This window comes from Hetaerina americana, unplaced genomic scaffold, assembly GCF_022747635.1.
Source record: "Hetaerina americana unplaced genomic scaffold, ioHetAmer1.1.p SCAF_9, whole genome shotgun sequence".
Classification (NCBI taxonomy): domain Eukaryota; kingdom Metazoa; phylum Arthropoda; class Insecta; order Odonata; family Calopterygidae; genus Hetaerina; species Hetaerina americana.
This window is the reverse complement of record NW_027287538.1, coordinates 29,538,777-29,561,461: the sequence shown is the minus strand read 5'-3', so window position 1 is coordinate 29,561,461 and position 22,685 is coordinate 29,538,777.

The window sequence follows — 22,685 nt, the reverse complement described above, 5'->3', positions numbered from 1 at the left end:
TTACATTGATCATTCCATGAAAGTTGCGAAGATTGAGTAAATACATTGATAGAAAAAAAGAATAAAAACTAACGATAACCACCATTCGATAAACACTTTTCTAACCGATTGCTTTTTGCCGACACCGATAACTAATCCTTAAATTCTAGAAGTTAATACTGTAAGTTTTCTTCTAGGTTCATTAAAAAATATTTAAATTGAATTCCCTGGAATACTTTATGGGCAAAGAAAAGTCAAGACCTAAGAGAAATACATCACATGGCAATATCAATGCATCCTAGTTGAGCAGCACTGGAAAAATTCTCACGCAAAATTTTATCGCCGTAATCCGAAAAAGGCCAACGGGAAACTGATTGATGGATTACGCAATTAATCCGCTGCTGAGCTTTTAGAGGTGGCAGATTCGGCGGATATCCTCCCAATCTGGTAACCATGCACTTGTCAAATATAAAAAATATGTGTGACGAAAATTGTAGGGCACCTATAGATAGACTAAATAGTCGAACCGCGAAGTCGCCTCCCATGAAGAGTTGGCGAGTTCATCGGGTCCTCGCTGCACCAACACTGAAGAAGCTGCGACCTTCTGCAATTAGTAGTATCTCGTCAGGTCCCAGCAATTTCCGGCTTATATTATTTTTACCAGGTTAAAGCATTGCATATTGTGCTTCTTCGTTGATTTAAATACGATATTCATAATGGATGAAAGAGATTTATTTCTCAATATAAAACATTACTTTTAGCAAAATATTACTGGGGCATACAATTGTTTCTGTTTTCAAGAGACTTCTAAAGATGGTTTCAAAAGGTAAAAACCAGATGATTGAGGGCCGAGAGTGGTTCAAGGCAGCAGTCAAACGATCGTTTCAACTGTGACTATGTACCCCCATAGAAAATAATCGGTTAAGGCCAGGTCTTAGTTTTCGAATTCGGGAAGAAAAGGTAGGGGAAATTTCCACCAGTTAACGGAGTCCGCTCTCCTTCCCCTTTTTTCAATACAATAGATCCATGGTGTCTTATATATTAAACCACGTTTTGGAAATCTTAAAAAAAATATTTTGTTACACTAAAGAATTATTTTTATCATCATTCATTCCATTCACTCTAATTCAAATATATATCTCCTATGTTATCTACCAACGTTTAGTAAATATCGTAACAGGACCCAGGTAGTCTACCTGGGTAACAATACCTAGGCAGATAAACTATACCAACTGCTCTAATTTTTGTTCTATTATTTTAGCGCTCATCTTAGTCTTTCTTTTTCTCGGGAACCGCATATACGAGGGTCATCCGGAAAGTAGTACCCGTTCGTGAAATAAAGACACAAAAGTAAATATTAACAAACATAAAAAATTTTATTTGAAAGAGGATACTTTAAACTACTTCTCAACATAATCTCCAAGCAAAGTAAGGCATTTGTCATAACGTGTGACAAGTTTCTGTATTCCTGCTGCATAGTCCTTCGCCGCCAGCTCATTGAGATACGCGAGGGACCCATCTTGCACAAATTTTTGCATAATGCAGATGGTGTTTAACAATTTCATGAACAATTGTTCGAGAAACATTGGGAAAATGCTCACAGATGTCATCAATTGTGACGCGCCGATCGTTCCTCACGAATTCGTCAACTGAGCTCACCAGTTGGTCTGTAATGACAGACGGTCTCTCCGAACGCTCATCGTCGTGTGTGTTCCCCCTCCCCATGTTGAAGTTGCGACACCACCGCCGAACAGACGACTCGTCCATTACATTGTCTCCATACACCTCCTTTAATTGGCGATGAATATCACATGGGCGAACGTTTCTTGCATTGAGGAATTTAATCACTGCCCTCACTTCACAACTGGCGGCGTTCTCAATTTTTTTAAACATTGTAAACAATCACAGAAACTACACAGGCAATGCTAGCGTCACGCAACTTGGCTCAGAGAAGGCAGACAAGCCACTGAAGCTATCTGACCTCGTCCAGCGGCTACTCGCGTCGTCAGCACTTCATGCGGCACGAACGGGTACTACTTTCCGGATGACCCTCGTACTTTGTTTTAATTACATTTATTATCATTCCATACCTATCGCACAAAAGGTTGCAAGCCAACTCAAGAGCAACCAGGATAGGGTGAAAACATTCTACTATGGAGGCTTGAATGGAATATAGGAAATCAAGTTGAAAATATGGCATTTCATTACGCGGCATACCTGCCAATGAAGGATATAACGATTTCAACTCCTAATGAATGAGTGGATTTTTGTGCCACAAATATAAATTTTTAAGAAATTTCAACCCTATGTACATACTGTGAACAGGATGGAAACCATGAATATCCGTACCCACTGAGATTCAGGTCCATCAGTAAATAACCTTCTTACAACTTAAGTTGTAAGGTAATTTCCCTTAGCTATTTCTACGGGCAAGCATTATGAAGTAAATATTTTATTTTTTTAATACTCCATAAAAGTCGATAACTTTATCCTTTTAGCTCCTTACTATTTGTGATAGGTGGTTATTACGTAGTATATATATGCTTTATGTCACGATGAAGATTAAATTTATTTTTGGAGTTCAAGGAGTTTTAATTTTTCTGTAGGCTTACTTTGGAGTTTTTATCTTCCTAATCGTTTCGATATTACACCTTACTAGAATTTGGCTTCCTTGTATTTATTATTATCTAATATTACTTATGTCCATTTTTCATCCATATCCGAATAAAGGATTGACTAGTTTACCTTCACTTAAATAGGTGCGTTATTAAGTAGCAGTGACTTTTCAAACCTGGGTGATTTGCTGGCCGACATTCCAACAGAAAATGAGGCTTTAATTCTGTTTTGAAAAAGAGATCGATACCCTTTGAAATATATCCTCACCACGTGCCAAAATACAATGTGGGCACAGGTGTGTGATCTTATGTCCATTATGTCCAATTTGTCCATCTGAAGGAACTTAACATGAGCTACCATCATTCTCCCGCCCATTTGCTGGCATTTCTACGTGTTTTCTCAGGAAGAACGGCAAACATGGGTAAATATTTCACTTTCTTCCCAAGCCATTCACAAAAGAGCAAATTAGTGACGCCACCTTGGAAGATTGAGGAGAAATTATCGCCTTCTAAACTTACCTGCCCCACCGCAGTCCATCGCCTCCCCTCACCAAAATGCTTCCCAACCAACCCGCGCCAACGCCCTCAGTCGCCCATACACTACTTTCCACAACGGGTGAGCATGTATGTATATTGGGGACGAGTCTCTTGGACTGAAATGGGCGGAAGTGACGTCGAGACATCCTCAAACATCGACGAGCCTCCCTAAGTCTTTAATTCTATTGGGGCGACGAGGATACCCACTCGTATGTCTGGATATGAGCACTCGTTTCAATAGGTACATGAATGAGTTACAGGAATTTATTTGAAAAATTGGGAAAAATGTGTCACCATAGCTCAAAGGATGAAACATAAGCACGCATGCTTTAAGCATTATGATTATCCTGGGCATTAGAAAAACAACAGAGAAAACATTACACATTTTCTACGGTTAGTAATCCAATATTTTTGCATATGATTGAAGCTAAAAATTAAAAAGTCGGTACTTTCTCTTCGATGGGGAGCCAGAGGGTCTGTTGGATATGTCACATTCCGTTAATCACAGGTTTGAATCCAAGCAATCTGGCAATTCCCAGCTTCAGCTTCACCCAAGCCGTGAAATTTTCCGGATTATATATCTTGCTGGAAATCCACAGGCATCAGAGGGAAACGAACATACCCTCACTTCCGGGTGTAAGAATTTCGTAATGTGTAGGGATTAGATGGGGGTGACCCCAATCCTTATCTATTAGAAGTAATCTTTCGGGTCAGAGTAAGTTTTTGTTGGATAATGACACTACACACCGCTGTACTTGTAAGCCTTGACTAATATTACACAAAAGATCCTTAAGACCCATTCTACATATTACAAATACACGTCTTTTAGCTCTGCGTACTTTCTAATTTCTTAATTTCGTCCAAAATGCATATTCTTTTCTCCTCTAACTCGCCTTCCCAGCATTTTTCCATCAAAAGTCTTCATAATCTCATTGCATCTCAGTATCTCTGGAATACATATTTCCTGTCTTCTTTGAATTTCTCCCAACCTTTTCTTCTTCCCTACCATGCCCAGAAGTTCATAGATTATTTCCCTTTCCTGGAACTTTGTCTCCAAAAGCAGGCCAAGTTCCTCAATTTGATACAAGATACAGGTAGATAAGGGTGTAATAGACCGAATTCATCAATTGTTAATAGGCCGCATGCCAAGGTTCGTAATTGATGGAGTATCATCCAACAGTAAGCGCCTCATCAGGTAACAAGGAAGCGTTATCTGTCCGCTATTGTTCCTTTTATGCATTAATGACATCAGCTCTAAGGTTCTCAGTAAACTTTGCTTCTTTTGCTGAAGATGCAGTGGTACTCAGAAACTTGTCCAGTCAGGAAGATGGGGAATCGTTATCTAATGACCTAAACTAAATGTGATCCAAAAGTGGCCATGGAAGTACGATTAAATGTTGAAGAAATGTGTGAGTTAATGAATTTTTGGAGGAAGAGTATTTCACCCGAACACACTAAAACCATTTTGGAAATCACCAAAATATTTGGCTGTAAAGATAACTTAGGATACCTCCTCGGGAAAAAAACATTCGTGACATTTGCGGAATAGCAAATAAAATGTTAGGATAAAAGATACTTGGGCAATATAATTCGAGGGTAAAAGAGCTCAGTTATTTTACGCTATTTAGGCCTCACGTACGCTGCGGATGTGTGAGATACCCACGAGGCGGGTTTAATGTTGAAACTTTGCAGATCCAGTGCAACGTAGACCAGCTAGGTTGGTGAAAAGCTATTATGAACAACATAGCTGTGTCACGACTCTATTGGAAAAATCAGGATGGAAGTCCCTAGTTCAACGTAGACTAAAATAAAGGTTAAATTTAGTGCACATTTTAGGCAGGTCAATTATCCGAGGATATTAAGGACATAATTACAGGCTTTGACTTACTATGGTAGATCAGATCACGTACGTTAAATCAGGGAGATAGATAGTACATCGGATAATTTTAAAATTTCGTTTTATCCTCGAATATTTACAGATGAAATTAGATATAATCACAGGCGAAAAAATTAATTTGTATTGGTTTTGTACATATTTTGTTGATGTCCTATATACATTTAAGAAATACCCATTTTCATAACATTGTTCCTGCGTGATTTTAATATATCCTATTAGTAAATATTTTTGCGTCTAAGTAGCTTCTTTCGCGTGAATAACTTTGTTCGATTGAATGATTGAAGTAATGTCTGTGTAGAATTGTAATGTTTGCACATGAATGGCTGATAGCCTAACACCCATTGCCACACACCCTTGCGGCAGCTTGCAAGGTACATGTATTATGTAGAAGTAGATGAATATGTATTAGCCACAGTGGCACCCGTTTTCTCGGCTTTTCTTCCACTAATTCATTCGTATATTATCGATCTTAGCGGTCCCACATCTACTAGCAGTATTTAGTTTTAATTAATGCTTGTAAAATGAAGTTCGGAAGATAATATGATATGGAATTCAACAAAACGATGTAAAATAATGAACCCATTTTGTTAACAGCAAAATTCGACGATGTATCATTGTATGATTTGTATGCTTCTAGAAACGATTAATGAAGGAAGCTATGATTTCACTTATACATGTACGCACTTTATATTTTGGTACCAATTTACAGAATTTGAATTCCATTCAATGCATTAGCTAATATTATGGATCAAAATAGAGCCAATGAAGAGAGGTTCAGGAGAAAATTTCACTCTGACATGTCAGTTGGTGAACGAGGTAACACATGCATTATCAAATACCATGAATGTTGTACAAGCCGAAGAGGTCCACGAAAAAGATATTAAAACAAGTTTGTAAAATTAAATTTGATTTAAAAAATATGCTGTATGCGACACAATGCATCGAAATGAAAATATCTGGAAAAATATGGAATTCTTTTTTTTCATCATTATCTTCAAACGACAGAGCTTTTTTGGATTCATAATCATTTGGATTGTTCTTTTTCTCTCTCTCGACTGCTCTTTTTTTCGATTCCTGATGTTTCATCACCCATAATGCTATTAATGTCAACCAATAATATATTTCTTGTCTTTCCTCCTCCTCGTCTGAAGACTTTTCTTTCCATTATATTTTCTAAAAATAGGTACGTCTCAGAACATGTCCAACAAATTTAACCTCACTTTCCTCCAATCATGCTATAAAAATTCTTCTCCTCTTCAACTTCCCTTTTAACCACTATGTTACTTTTCTTATCTGCCTAGCTCGTTTTTGTTATCTTAGTCGAAATCCACATTTTCATTTTTTTCCCAGCGAGACCTTTCCAACTTTACTATTGTCTAAATTCTCCTTCCATACAACAGCATATTCAAAATACGGGTCCTGCGAAGCAGCCACTAATCTGCAAGTCCACATTATATTTACTGTAACATTCTTTTTAATTTCGTATGGCTTCTTTGGGAGAGCTAACCTTCTTTCTACTGTGGAGGCATAAACTCTTGTAATCAAGGTTCACAGATAGGAGTAGATATTCCTCTACTTGATCTATTCTTGATCTTCCTACAATTTTATTAACTGGGAGATCATTCCTGCTTCTAGAAACTATGATGACTTAGGTTTTATTCAAATTTATTTTCAAATTTCATTTGCCATAGCTGTTAACCATATTCGGAGTATTTTATTTCTCTCTTTATTTGATTCAGCCGTGATGATAATATCACCTGAAAACCTTAATCATTATATCTCCAATTCATTTACATATATACCATTATTATTCAGTTCATTGTCCCTAGAGACTCTTCAATATATTAGTTAAATAGATACGGTGAAAGTGTGTCGCCTTACACCTTTCCTTACACCCTTGTCTTATATATTTCCTAATCTTTGCTTCTTTCTCACATTTATAATATACAATTTATGTAAATTGGCTCTATTAGAGTTTAAATATTTCCCTTCTGGCTTTTTAGTCCATTCCTACTCCCTTCATGATGGCAAATAAAAGTTTTCAATCAACATCTATCGAAGGCATTTTCCAAATCAATTAAATAGAAGGACAATTTTCAGTTCATTTCCAGTCATTGACAACAGTGTCAGCTGAATGACTACAACTACTTATTTGGTGATAATTTATAAGGTAAAATATTAAAGTTTTTATTAATAAATATTATAAATTACCACTTTCCGATGACTAATTCGAGTTTGAGGTGGAGAAATATCGTACCTAAAGAAACATTCCCTAACTTCAAGTGGCACAGTTCATAAAGGTAGATGATATATAGATATAATAATGATAATAATATGTACATCCTCTAGTGCCCAAGAGATATTCATATGAACAACATAATTATGGGCATTTTAAGACTGACAGTACTTCTACACTGAAATCTCCCTAAGTTCAAGTACTTATCAAATATCTCCAGTTGATGGGACACCTTTGTTAATCGAGATGCCAATATTATGGCTCCCACTTTTCTTCACTGTTTGGTTACCAATATGTATAGATTAAAAACCCTATAACAATCACTTAACTTAGTATCAAATGGGAAAGTGATAATTCGTATTTTGACCAGAGATATCGATCATTATAAGAGCAGCATCAGAGGAGAATTTAAGCAGGTAGGGTATAAAGTAGATTTTATCTTAAATATACCTTTGCAATACTTTTTTAAATATGTTAAATATACTGGAGAATGCAATCGAAAAAAAATCGCGCGCGGATCCATCTGCGAAGGCAGAATGACCCTCACTGCCCGATAATAGGTGTTAAATTATACTCCTACATATTTGAAACCATAATTGAATACATATGTATAAACATACTTTCCCTCTAATAAGAATTTCTACCGCTAATTTCACAAGAATTTTTAATAACTCTATTACGCAGAAGTTCCACGAGGTTTTACCTAGTAGTCTCATTTGTTCTATTCAATGTTTAAATAAATATATATAGAACTAATACCGATTTTATGGTTTTGATCTCTAAATCACTACAATACTTGTATCTACATATTATTTATATTTTACCTCGCATTTACGATTCTTGCAATGGCCGTTACATGCTGAAACTATAATAACAGTTAAGTAGCAATAGTGAAGAATATATATTCTTAATAGCCGTTCAATTATGAACAATTTCATATTCATGCGTCAGGACGAATATTCTGTAATAGTGTCTGGTAACAAGTAAGAGTATTTTAGGAGAAAAATTAAATTTTATCATATATGTCAAATGCAATGGCATTGGAAATAGAAAGGGTTTAAAGAGTAATGTGTGGTTTGAATTAAGCCGATTTATGCCCGTCCTCAAGGGTTGGTAACTTGAGAAACGTACTGATTTGGTGAATCTTATTCCATTCATACAACTTAATATTCCTAAGACTTTGCCATCATCTGTGAATTTATAATCCAGTGAGTAAAAAGCAGCACCAAAATGATTTCTAATTCACTGAAGTTACTCCAACATGATTCAAGTTTTTTTGCCAATTCTTGCCCAAGAGACATTTATGTAACTGACATTCATAATTACATTTACTTTTAACTAAAATTAACTCGAACAGGTCTGGTTTTATGAAAGCCCTTTATTTGATTCATAACTCAACTGATGTGAATTAAGCATTCACAGTTAATACTTATTCAAGGGATCTTTGAAATCTAATTTGAATTAATTGAAAAAAAACTTCTTTAAGATATGTGAAAGCGTTATTAGTAACTCTTTTTTATCTAATATTTTGCTTGAGTTAACATTTTTTTGGTCTCTATTTTTGCACCATGTTGACCACGCATTATTTCAATAAATGCAATGTAGACTCAACACTGGAACGAATGACCTTACAGGACATGTAAATTTTCCGATATGGTGAGTCTCTTTGGAAGCGTATAAACTGCAGCAAATCGCTACCTTTGGTCAGAACTAGGACGGAAGTGCTTTTTCTCTTAAATATTTGAGCATCACTGATTACCCACTTATAAATGCAAATGCTTCGAATGTGGTTTTAAGCACTGTGCTCATCAAAAGTTCTCCATCTGCTTGAAAACCTCGGTAAGGTTGGCATTCAGGTTTTTGGGGTTTGGATCACTTGAGAACCTTCCTTGCAATAATTGAGATCGAGGCGTAATGTTTCAAAAAAGTTAAAAAAATTATCTTTCCATGAAATTGAATTACAAACCACGATTAGAAAAGGATAAAGTTGAAGTATACCAAAAGATTAATCAACCCAAATTTACCTTATACTTACGTATGAAAAATTTAGCTTCATAATTTTAAACTACTATTATAAATCATTCTCGAGATAATTTCAAATTTTCGTTCGAAGGAGGCTTAAAACATCGTTAGGCTTGAATGGGACAACTCTTCTGCGGCTTGAGATGGGGATAGTTTCCTTTAAACTGAGTGGTTGGGAAAATTTCTCCCTGATGCACCGAAGCGCAACGCTGCTAAACCTTCGACAGAGCGCCTACGCTCGCCCCATCTCCGCGTATAAACTTCACTTCAAACCTTACCCCGCTACCCCCGCTATACAGGGAGTTTGTTTAAACAGAGACTGTTTCGAGGAAGGAGTTCAGGGGGGGCCAAGAAGAAGGGGGGATGGGTGTGAAGCGCGACAAATAGAAATTCTCAGACAGTGGCTACCTTGTTTGCCGTCGCGTGGAAGCTAGATGTCGCACAGACGCTAATGCATTTCCAGGGTGGAATAGCGCTACTGCCCTTGAGAAGCGTTTTGAGTAGAGAGGTATGCAAACAGACCAAAAACCGCCTGTTCCCTACTCTTGAAGACTAAAGTGCGCCAGGTGTGAAGTGTAGCGATGGATGAGGAGATTAGATGAAATACCTTATGTGTGCCCTATAGATTTTGGTTTACCTAACACGACCACATATTAAGCATTAAATTTTATACTACTACCACGCCCCACGGGTAAAACAGGGAAAAAGTCAACGGCATCTTAAAATAGACATTGCTTAATTTGAAATTTTTTTACAGAAATTGAAATAACTTAAAGAGCAGGAAAAAAATAAAAGTGGTTGGATAAGAAATGGTAAATAAATATAAAAATGGTTGATGGCATCCCAAAGTTGATAAAATTTTACTGGGGACCTTCCTTGCAATTTATATTTCCTCGGCTACTTCTGACGATTAATTATAAACGTGAAAGTCTGATATTATACTTTGAAATATCTACAGTCAAAAGGCGAAATAACGGATACAAAATAAGGGATTGCATTTTTATCAGCGGGATTTTAACAAAAGGAAAATTAATAATTGAACCAGGAAGGAATCACGAGATATGAAAGAGAATATACTTATCATCACTGTAAGTTCTCGAACAGATATCATAACAATTCCAAATTCTTAAATTATAAAGAATACAGATTTTTCTGCGAGCGAGGTTTAATATAAACGATTAAGGACGCCCTCATTTAAGTCTCGCTTTTGGAACTTTATTCTAATATCTACTCTTAGTCAGCAACGTTCAACTTGTCAAACAGGTCAAGTCCACGGACCTTACACGGCCGCCTGCTTTCTGTAGTCTAGTACGATACCTCATATCAATATTGTTACGCACGGTGTTTTGATAAATTCTAGCCACGCGTCATAAAAGCTGCCAAAATTTTGGGCATGTCATACGGTTACTTTGATTAGATAATATTTCTCAGCATATAACTTATGACATGCCATAGATACAAATGAATGTAAGAGAGAAAAGAAAATGCTGAATGCTGAAGATTAGGCTTTTTACTTCACTTGTAATTTTCCTTAAGCAGCTCCTTCATATGACTCGAATTTGATGCCTTCTGTAGATGATTTGTTGGCAATTAAATTATACCGGAAAATAGTATACTTAACGTTTATGTTTTCGAGCAAGATCTAAGTAACTTAAAATCCACAACTATCACAATTTCTCATGGTCGACGATATTATTTTAATCGAATTTCTGTTTTCGAAAATCGGAACAAAAATTAGAAAGGTATAGCTGCGCTTTGTAAAAACAAGAACAACTATTCCTGCTCCTTTTAGGCTTTCAATTAGTTTTTTTTGTATTTTTAAAATAATACGGATTCATTTTCTTTAAATTTAATGCGTATCTGGGTATTTTATTCGCAATGCTACATTATAAAGTAATACAAAAAGGGGTCATCATATTATTCACAGTCGCCTTTCTTTTGACAGGGTGTGAATGAAACTTCCCCGGCAGGTTAATATTTGTCCATACTTGCTCAAAAACTCGACTAACGTTAGCGAAATCTTGGAAATGAAACTTGACAATAAAGTTACAACGATGTCACGCCCTTTTTTTCCACAACAAATGAAGTCTTTTGCAACACCACAAATTTTCCCAAACAAATTCTCCAATGATTCCTCATGCATATTTATTACTTCAATTAAAAATTCCACTTCACAATAGCATATCGGCTAGGCATTCCATGTGGCATGGACACAGTAGGAAATGTTCCATTACGAGGAAATATTCGCGTGGTAAAAAAGCATTCATATACAGGTATGTATATGTATACTGTATGTACTCGTAATGCCTACATCCAATTTACTTGCATATTAATTTCATTCCTTGGGGAAGGGTTATTAGACTCATAAAAAAAAAGTCTTCCGGAGATTTACAATATCAAAATTTCTTGAACTTGAGAGAATCGAGAAAAAGTATTTATCTATTTTTTAATGTATATATATATATATATTTTATATTAATAGCAATATTAAACTTCACATCGAATTGCCTCTGAAAGAAGGTCTTCCAAACTGTGTATCGAAGGATGAATCGTTCTCTAGATTACAGCGCCAATTAGGATACATACATTTAAAGTACTTGTTGGGACTTAAATCAATGATGACAGCCACATTTGCATTTAACGGATGGTTATAATACAATTTGTAATTATTGATACAATTTTGCAATTTTACTCTTACCCTATGGTTTTTCAGATTAATTTTACTACACCAAAAGATAAATAAATATTCGAAAAAATTGATAATTCATCTTCTTCGTGTGCTTTAAAATCCTGCTTTTTAATTTTTAATTTTCAATTGTTACCGTTTCACTTACAAATAAACGCGTGAACTCAATGGAATGCCTTCCTATTCACACAATAGTCGATTTTCTCATAATGAGCTCCTGTTCTGTTTCATATTTTTTCGCCCAAACTGCCATCGATCGATATGTCATTAACTCATGTAATGGTTTTGGAATCACGTTAATTTAAGTAATCGAAAATTTTTATGGGGCTTTGGTAATTAAACTGAATGCATGCGAGTCAATGTTTTGTCAATTGAAACAACAAATGAACGCCCAGCACTTGTCTCTTCCTTCTTGTATGGCGGTGTGACTCACAAATATGTGTCATTTGCCTTTATGGCGACGAGCATATGATGAAAGTACCTTCGTCATTCTTAGTGACTCAATGATTAAATTATTTTGCTCTAAAAAATAATAGACTTGTCCTTAGAGGGTGTCTAACCTCTTGAATAGTGCCAGTCACAGGTTATAACCTGGCGTCCAATGGGATAGACAAAGGAAAGTTTGATCAATAAAGCTCATTAATATTAGAGTGGCAAATATCATTACCAATTAATGTGAGAAAAACCCCCCAAGGGCTTGAAAGTTTGCGAAACCTTGAGGAAGATTTGTGGAAAAGTGGTCTGGAAACAGAGCTTTCATTGATGGAATGTTGCCAGCTGACATCATAGTCAAGAATATCTACGACAAAACGTGAAAGAGGATTAATATAGTAACAGAGACGAAAACTATTACAATTTTCCACTTAATAAAGATATATTTCAGACTAGTTTTGATGCACTACATTATTTCGTGGAGCGTAAATAGTCGGAAATAAATTTTTATTAAGTGGAAAATTGTAATAGCTTTCATGTCTGTTATTATGGAACAGTTCCAACACACCACACCTGAATCTGTAATTTATATTAGGATTATGAAATGCTCATTTCATATAATAATACGCTTCAAATGAAAATTTATTGTAGTTTAGCCTAAATGGTGATTGGTATTTATATCCACAGCATACTAAAGCCAGGGGAAGGATAGCAGCAATAGTATCTATGATTATGTCTCATTATGCTTTCATTTAGTTTTAAACTATTAACATATAATGATAATCATAAATTAACCATCATCACCGTTTTTTATTTTGAAGGTAGGTTTCTAACAGTTCTTCGTGATATCTGCCCATCTCCTTTGTGCCTTTTTGAAAAAATATGTCTGGAGTATGGAGCAAAGATGAAAATAAATATTTAGCAAATACTTCAATATGGAGCGTTTTGCTTTATGTATTCGAAACAAGGTCTTTTAGGCCAAACAGGAATAAGAGCAGATCACACACTTACAAGATTTGGTTATGGAGAAGAATCGACAAAAATGTGTCGCAGAAAGAAGGAAACTATCGAGGCGATAACAACCATGAAAGAGGAGAGTTATTTTTCAAAATCGAAGCGGGAAGGGTTATTTATGAGGAAAATATAGAACGGTAAGGGGATATGTAAGGAAGTGATAGAATGGATAACATTCGGTAGAGGAAGGAGGATAATAGGTTTTCTTTGACGATATGAAAGAAGGTAGAAAGTATGAATTACTCAAAAAGACAATGATCTAGGACAAAAATGGCGAAATCACGCGTAGCGTAGTACATAATGGTATACGAAATCTACCTTGTATTGGTAGATTAACTTTGATGATGTTAACTTGGTTCAAGCATTAGCGATTTCGCATTCAGGGCCCAAAGATCCTGTGAGTTGAACTACCACCAAGAGCGGTACTCATTAGGAAAAAAGTGTTCCCTTAGTGAGAGGGTGAGAGGTACGGGTTTTGAAGAAGGAAAATCATCCCCACCACCACCATGCCACACTCTTAGAAAAACTCTACCCTTAAAGTGCTTTATGGCAGGTAATGGGGATTGGTCTCTCCCACTCAATCTTCCTGAAGATCTCCCGTTCCGTCACAGAGGGAGGAAGGGAGAGAAACGGGGAGAGTAAGGAGCCAATCCAACGAAAAAAAATAACCCCACTTACGATTTTCGCGATTCTCCTGGATCCTTACCACCCGCGGAAGCTCGCAGGACAAAAAAAATTAAAAAAAGAAGGCGAACCGGCGCCAAAGTTGGTCGCAAATGAGGAAGAAAGGGGCGAATGGCAGGAAGCGCGGGGGTGGCGGCGGAATGGCCTCTCTCCCTGAACTTTCTTCGGGAAGCCAGAGCGAGTTGCCCCTGAGAAAAGAAGTCGTTAGTCCGACTTGCGGGACATTATTTTTTCAACCCCACCTCCTCTTCCTCCTCTCATTTTCCCACCAAGAACGTCATCTATGGGGAAGAAAGGGGGAGTGCCAAGGGCGACGTGAGTGAGTGGGTGGGGAGATGGGGAGGAGGGGGGAGATGGGAAAAAAGATCCGCAAAGGGGAAGGGGTGGAATCGAAAGGAGGGTTGGAGGGGCTCGAGTAACTCCGGGACGCTCCAGTCGAGACAGTCTAATAAGGAAACACCCCTTATATTTTACTCCAGTGGGCCCTTTTCTCGAATAAGGCGAGATAGACGGGAGCCGGAATTGGGCCCTACCGCAGAAGCAGGAAGAAGAGGGAAAATGGTGATGGCCTTATACGTATTTATGTGTATGTATATGTATATATATACATAAATTTATATATATATATATAAAAATATATATATAAATATATATATAAATATATATATAAATATATATATAAATATATATATATATAAATATATATATATATATATTTTATATATATATATATATTTTATATGCACGTAAATTTTTTGACTGAAAGAGGTGGAGAATGAGAAGTCAGGTCTTTTGTCACGGTCTTAATTATCCGGTCGGCCGCAAGTGAAAGAACGTCGCCCCAAAGACAATGGTGCCGAATAGACCCCATCACTTCTCCACAATAAGGCACTCCTTGACGGGGTAATTGAAGACGAAGTGAATGCACCCATCGCCCTCCCGTGTGGAAAACCTTTGAGATTGTTCTTTTCTCACAAAAGGGCCGCAGTGAAACGATCGATTGATTATGAAATTCATTAATTTACCACGAGGCGAAAAATCGCAAAGGGAATTAAAACTCATGTCCATGTCTCTGATCGTCTGCTGTGGATATTATCAATTTACTTTCAGCTCACGCTGAATTAAAAGGGAGATATATTCCAAATGAATATTTTGGAGAGACTAGAATTTAAAAAAATTACGAACCACTCTCTGATATGCAAATCTACAACTAACCAATTCTTAATTGTAAGCCGCCAATAAGTTTCTACGACAGAGAATTTCGGTTCTCCGGTCCTTCAGGTAAGTTCAGATCGATGAAATTCAGCATAATTTTATGTTATGGTGGCTTTAAGGGACGTGAGTAATGTTTATTAATCTTGAGGTCACAAATTTTGTGAGAAAGAAATCCTTAACTATGTCTCTCCATCCGAAAACCTATTGTCTTTGACTTCTTTTTGTGGCCTTTATTATCAATGTATATGTATTCAATTTCTTTCAGAGTTCAATTCATACGATTTACATACAAAAATGACCATGTGGTTTTAGTCCTCCAGTGGCTCCCACACCTATATGTACAATAGTTCTGTGACGCACTTTATTTTCCCGTAAGATGGAATGAATAGATTGGCGGAAGATAGGAGAGTCTGGAGAGCTGCTTCAAACCAAGCTTCGGCTACAGAACCCATAATGACGATGATGAACGATTTTTCACCAGACGGGCTCCTTATGTCTCTGCATCTTGTATACACATATTTTCAAAATGTCGTACTGGGCATGGTCCTAAATACTCGTATTCCTCAGCTACCAGCTTGAGGTTCAGCAGACATAAAATAACATCTCTTTTAACATTTTATTCGAAAGTGTCTGGGTGAACTCTCGTCTATGTGAAGAGGGGTAAATGCAAACCGATAATAATTAGTTTCGAATGGCATTGATATCCACAGAATTGTCTTAGGCTACGCTGTCGGAACCTCTGGGAAACCAACGCCGTCGGTTACTTTCCCCCATGCTTCCTTATGCCTAGAGCTCTTTCCTCCCTGCCCCTGCTCACATATATCCCGCGCCGTCCACTCGTCCGCCGCCAAATCCAATCACCGCGCCCCTGTGTCCTCACTATCAATCCCCGAGGATTGAGCGCTCAACTCCCTCAGGGGAACAAGGGGTGGCTGGTAGGGGGTTGGGGGGGCCTATCTCGCCTTCATCATCATCAACGCCATCCTTGAACCACCCCCTACAGCCTTCTCCTCTCTCCACCCAAAACGAAGCACATCGCCCCCTCCACAGTTACACCTCCACGTCCCATTCTCTCATTCCCTCCCCTGCATACACTCCCCACCACCCTCCCCGCGTTCGGAAAATAGTGTTTACCCCCATCTCAAAAGCCTTCCGCAAACAGCCATCCAACTCGACCGAAAGGGGACTCGAGTGTAGGCGTTACTGTGTGCGTGTGTACGTGTGTTTGTCTCCCATCGCAACCCTCCCCTCCCCGACCTTCTCCCAGAGCCACTCCATCCACCATCCTCCCAAGAGTTCCACAGGATTTTGCGGGTAACTTGGCAAAAGACTCGGGCAGTTTGTGTCTTCATTTAGGAGTATCCTCTTGCCCAATAACGAGCACCCAATGCACAAGATATTCCATAGTCAACACCCCCCCTCCCCCCCAATCATCAAAGAACATCAAAATTGACTGATTATGTAAAATATTAAGGGAAAATAAAGAAATAGATAACGTTTGGAGTAATACGTATCCCTGAATTTTCGTAAAAATATAATCGATTTCATTGCATTTTTCCGGGCAGAGGTAATCAGGAGTTGAAAGAATTAGGGAAACTAACACAAAAACACCTACTGCGATTTTGTCGAATTTTAATAGACGATATTTTTACTTTCAATCACTACTATTTCACTGATTTAAACTTAAATAATTACCTTAAAGATGACAGAATCATTAGCAGAATTATATACGGCCTTTGCCCTTTGAAAAGCGTTCAAAATTTCATCTTATGCTCTGAATTTCCTCGTGGTGCTGTGGAAGACTGAAGATTCGCGACTTTAAATATGTCGTTTTTTAACGGTACGATTGGAATTGGTGAATTTAGACGGGCCACTTAAGGTTCAGAAAAAGGCGAAGGAAGAGTGGATTGAGAACTGCTGTGAAAAAAATTAAAATGCCATGAAGAAGAGAAGTACTAAGGAGCTTGCAAATAAGCTCAATAAGGAAGAAGAAAAGGAAATCCAATAGCACCAGAAATGAAAATGGGAATATACTGTGGTGGACGAAGATGGCCGAGGTCGAGATATAGTATTCTCAGAAGTGAATAGAAAGGCCAGTGGACGAATTTAAGAAAAGAAAGGTGACAGGATATGACAAAATCAACGGAGAAATCATCAAGATATTCGAAGGTAAAACTAAGGATGCTCTATTTGGAATAAAAAAAGATAAGTAAGAAAGTGAAAACTACTGTAAGACTGTAAGAAGAGCATAATTATTGCAATACCAAAGAAAACGAGAACCGATAAATGAGAGGAATATCGAATATTGAACCTAGTTTCACTTTCACTCCCTACAAGAGTAATCAGTCGACAGATAAAACAAAAACTCTGGACAAGCTGTTGGAAAATCATTTGGATGCAGGAATGACGGAGTTACGAGGGAAGCTTTACTGGGTCTAAAGTATCTGCCTGAGAAAATTATCCATGCCAACAAGCCAATGTAACTAATTTGGTAGATTTGAAGAAGCCCTCTGCAACTGAAGTGGATTAAGTTATTTTTCGAGAAGCTTTAAAATTGAGAATGGATCATAACGAAAGTAAAATAGTCCATCACCTGTACAAGAGCTAGGCCGTCACGATGCAAGAATAAAACGAAAGGAAAATGGAACTTCCATTAAATATTAGCAAAATAATTCAATCGAGATAAGCATTCATTGCTCACCGATGTTATTCAAATGTAGAAGTAATAAGGAAAGCACAATAAATCACCATAAAATGAATTAGGATGAACGGAGATGAAATAAATACGCTTTGCTTAACGGATGACATCGCAGTTGTTGTAAAGAATATAGAACCCCAGCGAGCATCCATTGACACAATAAATTAAGTACTGAAAAAGTATAACTTTGTAATATATATAAGAAGAAAACAAAAATTCTTATTGGCCGAAGAGAAAAGCTTAGGACGGATTTTGAACTGGCAGTAGAGAAATTAGAGAAAGTGGAATTGTTCACCTACCTCGAAACCATCAGAACATGGGAAAGGAAGCAGCTCAACAGATATCAAGTTCAGAGTAGCTAAGAAGGTATTGTCATTAAAAGGCGACCCCAAAGCTAAACAAAAATCGGACCACAAATAAAAAAGCAGTTGGCCAAAACATACGTGTATAATGTGGTATTGTATGGATCAGAGAAATGGAGCATAGTAAAAGGAGTACTGAGGAGAATAAAAGTATTTAAAACTTGGTGCTCGCGGCAAATACGGAAAAATAAAAGGACAGATACAATATGAAAAGCAGATAAGAAAGACGAGGAAAATACCATATAAACCACCATAAAAAAGACACCTTGAGACACGTAGGAAAGAATGTTACACAAAATAGATCGTAAGTTCTCATGAGGAAGACAAATGGAAAATGTATTGGGCAAATGAAAAGGGATGTGCGACAGAAAAGCTTCCAGGACATAGGTACATTATTATTGAATAAGGATGAATTGGGGGGGGGGGTGCAGTAATCAATCTCCGGATTAAAGGACTGATGGTGATGGAATTTTGTAGAATATATTAGAAGGGATGGCGTAAGGCAGGAGACGAAGAGTACAGGAACGTTTGATGGAAAGAAAGGCAGTAGAAAATTTACAAAATTGAAGAAGGGTTTATTGTAGTGTATGGTGCCAAGTTGTGTCTTATCAGGCAAAAGTTAGAAATATTTAAGTATTTATTGTGTCTAAGCTATCTTAAACGATAGAATATCTGAAAAAAGAACCTCGTAAATTAAAAAGGTAGGAACAGAAAAAATTTCACAAGGTCTTCCCATCGAAATTTTTGGGGTGCATAACCTTGAAATTGAAAATAAACAACTTGGCTTTTCCACATAGAAAAGTTATGGTTATGGACACAATTGCTTCAAGGTGAGAACGGGCACATTTAATATCAGGGCTGAAGTCCATATCTCTCACGCTATTTTCGTATTGTGACCCATCAATACCTATAGGGTGGGATGTTAATTATTCCCCCGGTTTAGATAATATAATGCTCTTAATAGTATTCTGGACTTCCCTCTTTACAATAGTCCTTATTGCTCATCAATCCTACAATTGGTTGAGGCAGCTATTCACTAGATTCTTCTACTGGATACCCTTAGTCTTCGCGGGTGCACAATCCTTTTACCTGGTATTTCGTTGATCGTTTCATGTTTCTTGGTTCTTCCGCTGTTGTTTTACAGGTTCACTTTTCCCAGCGCGACTACTGTCTCAATATGTGACCGATAAGGGAGACGCTATACCTTTTCTTGACAGAATTTTCATCAGATTCTTTCATCTACAACTCATTAAAGAACGTCTTTTTTACTTAATCCATTCCATTTTACCTTGGTAACTATTTACGAGGGTCATCCGGAAAGTAGTACCCGTTCGTGCCGCATGAAGTGCTGACGACGCGAGTAGCCGCTGGACGAGGTCAGATAGCTTCAGTGGCTTGTCTGCCTTCTCTGAGCCAAGTTGCGTGACGCTAGCATTGCCTGTGTTGTTTCTGTGATTGTTTACAATGTTTAAAAAAATTGAGAACGCCGCCAGTTGTGAAGTGAGGGCAGTGATTAAATTCCTCAATGCAAGAAACGTTCGCCCATGTGATATTCATCGCCAATTAAAGGAGGTGTATGGAGACAATGTAATGGACGAGTCGTCTGTTCGGCGGTGGTGTCGCAACTTCAACATGGGGAGGGGGAACACACACGACGATGAGCGTTCGGAGAGACCGTCTGTCATTACAGACCAACTGGTGAGCTCAGTTGACGAATTCGTGAGGAACGATCGGCGCGTCACAATTGATGACATCTGTGAGCATTTTCCCAATGTTTCTCGAACAATTGTTCATGAAATTGTTAAACACCATCTGCATTATGCAAAAATTTGTGCAAGATGGGTCCCTCGCGTATCTCAATGAGCTGGCGGCGAAGGACTATGCAGCAGGAATACAGAAACTTGTCACACGTTATGACAAATGCCTTAATTTGCTTGGAGATTATGTTGAGAAGTAGTTTAAAGTATCCTCTTTCAAATAAAATTTTTTATGTTTGTTAATATTTACTTTTGTGTCTTTATTTCACGAACGGGTACTACTTTCCGGATGACCCTCGTATTTTCACAACTCCCCTGTAACTCAACGCCATCTATTAATGGGAGGAAAGGTTCTTGTCTCCATTTTAGTTAGTTTTCTATATCTCAATATGCTGCCGGAAGTTGCCCTCTCATGGCATCTATTTTTGACTATCTTGGAGCTTTCTTTACATTTTATTAGCATAAATGAATTTTATTGTGCAATAACCTCGAATGGCAGGGGATGCCCTTAATTTGGCGCAATAAATAAAAATAAGCGCCTGTCTTGATCTCCTAAGCAAACTTTACCCACACAACACCTCGTTTAAAAGAGCTAATTTACTTTGAGTTTAACAATCATGACCTTTTATATCCTGGTTGAACGATATTCTAGCGTAAAATTCAGAAACAGACATTTGTATAATTACGCGCAGTGGTGAATGTTATCGCATCCAAGTTTGGAAATTGAAAAGTAAAAAAATAATTAAATTCCCCGGTATTTGAAACCGTATAAGTGCCTATATCCCATCATTGCTACAATCTGAATTCTATTGTTTATTTTATTCATCGGCCTAAATGGGCGAGATTGAGCCTAATAGTCCCTTCTTCCACCTAATCCTTAGACGCGACATTGAAGACAATTACATACACCGAAGCCCCAGGTCGAGGAAAATCCACCTAGTTGGAAATTGAACCCTCAACCTCTGGGTTGGTAGAAGAGGACGTTACCCCGCCGCCACCAGGGCCTGCGAATTGTTCAAGAGCTGGAAAAGGTTCGAAGAATATCCGCCAGATATGTGAAATATTGCTACGCAAATAGAGCATGCGTGATGGGTATGTTGGAAGGAATTAGGTCGGGAATCCCTTGATTCACGGAGAGAACATGCAAGACACGTACAAAGCAAGTAGGAATTTGACTTTTAGAAAGGTACAGTATACCTGTGTTTTCTTGTGACACCCGATTATAGTGATAGATTCGACCACCAAGATAAAATAGGGAGATACACAATATCACCGACAGATTCAAGTACTTCTTTTTCCCTCGCATTATACGTATTCATTATAAAATCAAACTCCAATCACCTGAATACTTTTACAAATAATACATTTGCTTAAAACTAAAATTGGAAAATTTCGCCGAGTATAAATTATTACATGATCTATGCAAAGGCTTGCATATGTATATTTGTACGAGTGTTTGCTAATATCATTAAATATACAAGTATACTTGTATATTCAAATTCATGCATGAACTAATATTTGCGCAGTGGCCGAACACCCCTGCAACACCTTGGGGTGACTTGCGGGGTGTTTTGTGTAGATGCGGATGGTTATTGAATGAGCCTTAAACTTATTGTAGGAGATGAACAGGAGATTGGGGAAATCAGGATGCATTAGATTGGTAGATTCGAAACTAGATAGGAAACTAAATAGACCGTCACCGACGGGGTCTAGCACTATCTTCCCGCGTATGATACGCAGTCATTATGAAATCGAGCCGTATCGCACCGGAATACTTCTATCGTTAGATCAAAATTGAATAATTTAGTCAAACTTAACAATGATAGCATGATGTACTACTCTGTCCAATAAATACGCGCACTGAGGCAAAATAACTTCATTTGGAAAAAAAATAGTCTAGTTTAGTTGGAAAATTTTAGATTTTATCCCCCCCAACGTACTCTCCATTCGTTGCTATGTACTAATTCCATCTTCTTTTCCACTGTTTAAAGCACCCTTGGAAGTCCTCGGCAGTTAGGGTTTTTAGTTTTCTCGTCGTTTCTTGCTTTATCGTGTCCACATCCTCCCAGTATTGTCCCCTCATCACATTTTTGCATTTCGGGAATAGGAAAAATTCGCAGAGTGCGAGACCTGGCGAATAAGCAGTATGACCAAGGATGGTGAATGAATTTTTTGCCAGAAACTGGCGAACAATCACTGCTGAATGTGCAGGTGCATTGTCATGGTGAAGGATCCAGCCATCATGTTCGGTTAAAATAGCGTGCACTGTCGATTTTCCTAAATTCAGTTCATCAGCTATCATTCGGACAGTTTTTTGACGATCGGTAAGCACAAGGGACCGCACACGATCAATGTTGTCGTCAATACAGGTGGCTGAAGGTCGTCCCGGCCTTGCATCATCCGTGGCGTCTTGTCGGCCATCTTTAAAATGCTTAATCCTCTTGAAAACGGATGTTTTCTTCAGAGCATCATCACCGTAAACAGCTGTCAAAATTTCAATAATTTATTGATAATTTTTACCGCACTTCACCAAAAAACTTGATATTGATTC